Source organism: Myotis lucifugus, unplaced genomic scaffold (genome assembly GCF_000147115.1).
Source record: "Myotis lucifugus unplaced genomic scaffold, Myoluc2.0 scaffold_351, whole genome shotgun sequence".
Taxonomy (NCBI): domain Eukaryota; kingdom Metazoa; phylum Chordata; class Mammalia; order Chiroptera; family Vespertilionidae; genus Myotis; species Myotis lucifugus.
Genome location: NW_005871399.1, coordinates 309,028 through 317,251, shown reverse-complemented (window position 1 = coordinate 317,251; position 8,224 = coordinate 309,028).

Genomic DNA, 8,224 nt, shown 5'->3' with positions numbered 1-8,224 from the left:
CTTCCCCTTTCTTCCTCCCCTTCCCCTTTCTCATTTCTCCTTCTCCCTTCTTCTTCCCCTTTCTTCTTCTCCCTTCTCCTTCCCTTTCTTCTTCCCCTTCCCCCTTCTCCTTTCTTCTTCTCCCTTCTTCCCCTTTCTTCTTCCCCTTTCTCCTCCTCTTTCTCCTTCCCCTTTCTCCTTCTCCCTTTCCTTCCCTCTTTCTTTTTCCCCTTTCTTCTCCCTTCTTCTTCCCTCTTTCTTCTTCCCCTTTTCTCCTTCCTTTTTCTTCTTCCCCTTTCCTCTTCCTCCTCCTCCTTCCCCTTTCTTCTTCTCCCTCCTCCTCCTCCTCCTCTTTCTCCTTCTCACCTTCTTCTTCCCTTTTTCTTCCTTCTTCTGAAAACCCTTCAACATTTTGTGTAATACTAGTTTGGTGGTGGTGAACTCCTTTAGCTTTTTCTTGTCTTGAAGCTCTTTGTCTGACCTTTAATTCTAAATTATAGCTTTGCTGGGTAGAGTAATCTTGATTGTAGGTCCTTGCTTTTCATCGTTTTGAATATTTCTTGCCACTCCCTTCTGGTCTGCGAAGTATCTGTTAGCTAACAGTCCTATGGGTGCTCCCTTGTAGGTAACTAACTGCTTTTCTCTTGCTGCTTTTAAGATTCTCTCTTTGTCTTTAACCCTTGGCATTTTAATTATGATGTATCTTGGTGTGGGCCTGCTTCTTTGAACACCATATATATTTTTAAAAAATATTTTTATTGATTTCAGAGGGAGAGGGAGAGAGAGATACAAACACGCCTCCTACACACCCCCTACTGGGGATTGAGCCCACAACCCGGGCATGTGCCCTGACTGGGAGTCAAACCGGGACCACTTGGTTCATGGGTCGATGTTCAACCACTGAGCCACACTGGCTGGGCTGGTTTATAACTTTTGAGTAGTAATCTGCAATGCTATGTTTTGTCTATTCACTTAGTGATGGGCACTCAAAGTGCCTCCTGCTCCCCCCTTATCACCCCAGAGCAGCTATGAACATACTCATTCATGTGTCCTTTGGATCTGTGTGAAAATGTATTTGGGACAAATACTTAGGTTAGAACTGTTGGGTCCTAAGATATGCATACACATTAAGGGGCTGCTCTCCAGAATAGCTGAAGCAGTGCATGCGAATTCCTGTATCACTTCCTGCCCTCCACTGCATTGCCACCACCAAATTCAGTTTAATTTTTGCCAAGTATTATTTTAATTTGCATCTCTCTGATGACTAAGGAATTTGAACATCTTTTTCATATGCCTGTTAGTTTTTTAAATTTCCTCTTTGTAAATTTCCTGTTTATAATCATTGTCTATTTTTCTATTTGTCCTTCCATTTCCTGTTTTTCTCTTGTTGAATATACAATAATTTCTTTTCTTTTTTTAATTTAAATTCTTTATTATTTAAAGTATTACATATGTCTCCTTTTCTTCCCCATTGACCTCTCCCCAGCCACTCCCACCCCCCAGCACATACACTTACAATAATTTCTTATCAGTGAGGAAAGAATGAATTATTCAATAAACAGTTTAAGATAACTACACAGGCATATGGACATGAATAAAATTGTATCACATGAATAAAACTGTATTCACTAGAAAGTATAAATTTCTAGTGAATCAAAGATTTAAATTTAAAAAATGAAACCATAAAAACTTTAGAAGAAACCACTGAGATTTTAAATAATCTCACACTAGAGAAGGCATTTACAAGTATTTTTTATAATTTCAACTATTTAAAATAAATTTCTGATGACAGGAAAATAGTCTTTCAACTAATAGACATGACAAACTAAAAAAAAAAATTGCAACACATTTCACAATGGATAAATTTCCCTAATTTATAAATAATAATAACCTAATACTGGTATACTAGCAAAAATGGAAAAAAGATATCAACAAATAGTTCATAGGAAAGGAAATAAAACAGCAAATGAAATATGTTAAACCTGGCTCAATTGCTGTATCAAAAAATATGTGAAAGAATATATGCACCCCCCAAAAAATATATATATACTATATATATATAATATATATATATATATAATATATATATATATATATTTTATATATATATATATATATATATATATATCCCTATGTTCATAGCAGTGCAATTTATAATAGCTAAGACTTGGAAACAGCCTAAATGCCCATCAGTAGATGAGTGGATAAAATCTATGGTACATTTATACAATGGAATACTACATGGCAATAAAAAATAACTCTTACCATTTGCAACAGCATGGATGGACCTCGAGAATATTATGCTGAGCGAAATAAATCAGTCAGAGAAAGGTAAGTATCACATGATCTCACTCATATGTGGAATCTAATGAATCAAATAAACTGATGATCAAAAATAGACCCAGAAGCATAAACAGACTTTTGAACCTCAGAGGGAAGGCAGGAAAGGGTGGGTGGGAAGAGATCAACCAATGAACTTGTATGCATATATGCATAATCTGTGGACACAGACAATGGGGTAATGAGGGTCTGGGGCAGGGAGGATGGGAGCGACTGGAAGAGGTTTATGGGCGGGAAAGGAGGATCTACGTAATACTTTCAACAACAAACATTAATAAAATAAAATACAGCTCTAACCTGTTTGGCTCAGTGGATAGAGCGTTGGCCTGCGGACTCAAGGGTCCCAGGTTTGATTCCCGTCAAGGGCATGTACCTTGGCTGCGGGTACATCCCCAGTAGGGGGCGTGGAGGAGGCAGCTGATTGATGTTTCTCGCTCATCGATGTTGCTAACCCTCTATCCCTCTCCCTTCCTCTCTTTAAAAAATCAATAAAATATATTTTTTAAAAAATAAAATAAAATACAATAAAAATATGTGCACTTCTAACTTTGATAAATTGCCTTCTATAGAAAGTATCAATTTCTATTCCACCAACAATGTATGAGGGTCTCTATAGCTCTATACGTTGGCAACATGTTTTTTGAAAATATATTTTTGATTTTTTTAGAGAGAGAGGAAGAGAAAGAGAGAGAAAGAAACTGATAAGAGAGAAACATTGATTGGATGCCTCCTGCATGCCTCCTACTGGGGATTGAGCCTACAACCTGGGCATGTGCCCTGACTTGGAATTGAACTGGTGACTTCTTGGTGCATTGGACGATGCTCAACCAACTAAGCTACACTGGCCAGGGCCAAACTATTTTAACTTTGCCAAATTGATATATTTTACTTAAGTGATTTTGGTGTATATCTCTCATGAATCAATCCATACAATGGAATTCTATGGAATCTTTTTTTTTTTTTTTAAATCCTCACCCAAGGATATTTTTCTGTTGATTCTTAGAGAGAATGGAAGAGAGAGGGAAAGATAGAAATATCCATGTGAAAGAAACACATCGATTGGTTGCCTCCTGTACACACCCTGACCAGGTCTCAAGCCAGGGAGGATCCTGCAACCGAGGTACGTGCCCTTGTCTGGAATAGAACCTGGGACCCTTTGGTCCACAGGCCGATGCTCTATCCACTGAGCAAAACCAGCTAGGACTCTATTCAATCTTAAAAATTTTATCACTAACCTCTATCCTTAAGTGAGAAAAGCAATATGCATTACAATATTTAGTATACTACAATTTATATAAAAAGAGAACTGTGTTAAAGGGAGAAATTATATATTGTTTATGTACATAAAATATCTTATGTATATGCACAAAACTGACAAGCAATTTGGGAAGAGACACTGTGTGGCCAGTTTTAAGAACAGAAGAGGTTTAACTACCTCACTGTGCATGTGTTCTCAAGAGAGAGGCATGCATGGGGCGGGGAGGGGAGAGAGACAGAGAGAGAGAGAGAGAGAGAGAGAAAGAGAGAGAAACATCAATTGGTTGCCGTTACGAATGAGATCCAACCCACAACCTGGGTATGTGCCCTGACCTGTAATCGAATCTGTGGACCTTTCAGTGTATGGGATGATGCTCCAACTAACCAAGCCACACTGGCCAGGGCATAGCTGTCTTTACTGAATGAATGTTTTATGGATCCTTGAAAAGGAAGTCTGTTCTCTGTTTTCAAGGTATAAGCTATATTAACAATATATTCCTTAGTACTTGTGATATTTAAGTTATGTATATGCTTTACTTACATTTTTTTCCATTTCAACTGTCATGAACTGTAATCTACTACTGTCACCGTAACTCTTTTGTTTTTTTAATATTGATGCTATTTCCTTTGCTGCATGTTCATAACTGTTATATCTCCATTGAGAAATGGACCCTTTATCATTCAAAGTGTGTTTCTTTGACTTGCTTAATGATTTTGACCCGGATTCAACCTTGTTTGATTGTGACACCTGCTCTCTTTTTATTTGCATTTGCCTGATTGTACTATTGCCCATCTTTTATTGTCAACATTTATGTGTAAACAGCACAGAGTTAGGTTTTGCTTTGTGATCCAACCTGCCAATCTTTTTCATTTAATAGGTGAGTTAAGCTCATTTACATTTTTGACATGAGAGGTATGTCTGAGCATAGATATGCCACATTATCTTATGTCACATTTTCTCCTCTCGACCTTTTTTAAAACCCACAAAATGATGTTTGCTTTGTTTTATGTATGTTACTTCTGTTAATTTGGAAGGCTTATCTTTTGTTCTAATGGGATGATTTTATAATGTGCTTAATCCTCATTTTCTTTGGACAATGTCTATAATTCCATACTATGATCAATAAATGATAAAATGTATTTTCTCTTTTTCTACACACTGATATTGTAAAATATACAAATACTTATCACCTTTAAAGATACCGTAAAGATAAAATATCAATAAACTACCTTTTTTTCTACCTTCCTGTCAGAGTTTTACTATTTTATATTTGGTTACAGCTTTCATATTCATATCACCAATTTTCTGGTGATATTTTCATCCACTGTTGGCCTTCCTTCCTTCCTTCCTTCCTTTCCTTCCTTCCTTCCTTCCTTTTCTCTTGTATTAATTTTCTATAGACCCTTAGCTGTTCTGGTTACTAATCTTTGAGGAAGAAGAGTTTTCTTGGACCAGTCATTTTGGTGAATATGCATGCCAGGGGACCCCGGGGCCATGTGCCCACCTGTGGGCATTTACTTTATGACGCCATGTTTTGCATTTACTCTTCCCCATCTCCTCTGATTCACACCTATGGAGCTGTTCACAGTGACGTCTTCTGTGCTACAGGGCAAAGTGCTTCCTGCAAATATGGCTTGACTCTGTGATTCTTTGGTTTGCTCGGCCTCCTCTGCTTCTCAGAACTAAATTGAAGACTTTTTTTTTTAAATTCACCATAGGGCAATGAAATATGAAGATCTAGCTATTTCTCACCTCCCCTGCCCTGGGAACGTGAACACTTTCCAGCCCACATCCTCCCAATACTGTTGGATCCATTTTTGGTTAAATTCTGTGTTATCTACTCTACTAGAGGCCCAGTGCACAAAAATTTGTGCACTGGGGGGGGGGGGGGAGGGAAGGAGGGGCCCCTCAGCCTGGCCTGTGCCCTTTCGCAGTCTGGGACCCCTCAGGGGATGACCACCTTCTGGCTTAGGCCCGCTCTCCGGGGGATTGGGCCTAAGATGGCAATCAGACATCCCTCTGGCAGCCCGGTAGCCCTCGGGGGTTGTCCACTTGCCAGCGGGGAGCAGGCCTAAACTGCAGTCAGACATCCTTAGCGCTGCTGAGGAGGCAGGAGAGGCTCCCACCACCACCGCTGTACTGGCAGCCATCAGCCTGGCTTCTGGCTGAGCAGAGCTCCTCCCATGTGAGAGCGCCCTGACCACCAGAGGGCAGCTCTTGCATTGAGCGTCTGCCCCCTGGTGGTCAGTGTGTGTCATAGTGACCAGTCATTCCCAGTCTTTCTGCTGTTAGGGTCAGTTTGCATATTACCCTTTTACTATATAGGATAGAGGCCTATACCCCAGCCCATTCCTGATAACCTTCATCCTAATTTCTTTGTTCAAAATTCTCCTGCTTTCCTTTGATTGCATATTTGTATTTGATTGTCTTATAATATATTGCTGTAGGCAATATATTGCTAAGTTTCATTCACCTTGTTGTAAATTTCAGTTCACTTACTTTGTATAATATTCCATTCTGACTATACCAGTTTGTTTATCCATTCTCCTGTCAGTGGGCATTTGGGTCGTATCCAGGTTTTTCTGGGGGAGAGTGCTGTGAGGATCATTCACGTACATCTCTCCTGGTGTACATGTACAGGAGTCGCCCTTGGACATGTACTGAAGAGTGCAATTTCTGTGTCATAGTTTGAAACTACACGTTTACAAATAGGTCCATACTGGTTTTAAAAGACCAAATTAACCTCTGTATGAAAATAAAGTATAGGAACAATTAAAGTTAAACATCTGTAAATATTATTTATGGCTTCACTTATGCTGTTCTGGTCATCTGACATCTGCTTGTTCTCTACCTAGTTAAATTTTGTACTTCTAGTTTCCGCTTACAATTCACTGCCCCCATTTAGGCTTTTCTATTTAACCTACTTCACACTGTTGATTTTCCTCAGTAAATGTATAAGCTATACTAGCCCAGCATTTCATTGCTTTTACAGTACCTTGCAATTATTCTTTAGGTCACTATTACTTATATTTTCATCCTAGCATATGCTTATAATTTTTAAAATTTGAATGACTTATCCCAAGAAACCAGAAACACCAATCAGAAAGGATATATGCACCCCTATGTTCATAGCAGCACAATTCACCATAGCTAAGATCTGGAAACAGCCTAAGTGTCCATCAGTAGATGAATGGATTAGAAAACTGTGGTACATCTACACGATGGAATACTATGCTGCTGTAAAAAAGAAGGAACTCTTACCATTTGCAACAGCATGGATGGAACTGGAGAGCATTATGCTAAGTGAAATAAGCCAGTCAATGAAGGAAAAAGGCCACATGATCTCACTAATTATATGTTTATAGAGGAAATTAGAAATAGATGGATATGTTTATTTAACTAAATAGTAGGAAAGACCTGCATGTTTATAGGGCAGTAAGATTTCTCTGAAATTTTTGTTAACGCATATAGTTGCATCTAAGCTACAGTGCAGAAAACCTAATTCAGAAACCCATGAATAGTCAGAGATCACTAAGAATCCAGGTTTTTCTTCCATTAGGGCCTTCATTCACATACACAGACTGTGAATTTTGTATCTGGTTGTGTTTCACTCTTTCATTTGATTGGTAAGAAACTTGAAGGTGAATTTCTTGCCCATTTTTAGTAATTCTGGTGTGTACGTTTGTGTATGAACTTTACTTGTGACTTTATTCTTAAAAGCCTTCAATCTATTCATATTTTAGAAAAATCATTTCAAATGTCTTCTGGAACACAGTGGGATACAAGTAACTGACCAAATTAATATATAAGTACAGGAATGAATATATAAAAAATATGATGAATCAATTTAGATAAAACCTGAGTTTCCCATTGTTCTTTCACCTGAGGATAACCTAGCAAGGTATGTATTTCCTGTATCTGAGGTTTGTAAACTGTGTGGCCCCAAGAGGGGCAGCTTGAGTGGTGGACTTGCTGTGTCTGCTTCCTTTCCTCCTCTTTGCTCCAACCAACAGGGCAGTTCCTAGTTGTATCTGGCATTTAGATTTTATTTAAAGAGTTTTGTTGCCAAAAAAAAGTGCAAACTTGTCTATAGACTACCAACTCAGTAAGTACACATCAGCTTATTATATTCATACTAGAGGCTCAGTGCATGAAATTCATGCACTGGGGGCAGGGGGGTCTCTCACCCAGCCTGTGCCTCTCACAGTCCGGGAGCCCTGGGGGGGATGTCCGACTGCAGGGAACGGGCCTAAGCCAGCAGTCGGACTCCTTAGTGCTGCCGTGGAGGTGGGAGAGGCTCCCGCCCCCACCACTGTGCCTGCCAGCCATGAGCCCGGCTTCTGGCTGAGCAGCGCTCCCCCTGTGGGAGTGCACTGACCACCAGGGGGCAGCTCCTGCATTAAGCGTCTGCCCCCTGGTGGTCAGTGCGCATCATAGCAACCGGTAGTTCTGTTTGGTTGATTTGCATATTAGCTTTTTATTATATAGGATACTGTCTTGTATTCTTCATATATTCTTGCAGTCCACAGTTAAGGTGGGTTACAGGCACATCACCAAGCTTCTAGCTCTGCTTTTTTTTTTTAATATATTTTATTGATTTTTTACAGAGAGGAAGGGAGAGGGATAGAGAGCTAGAGACATCGATGA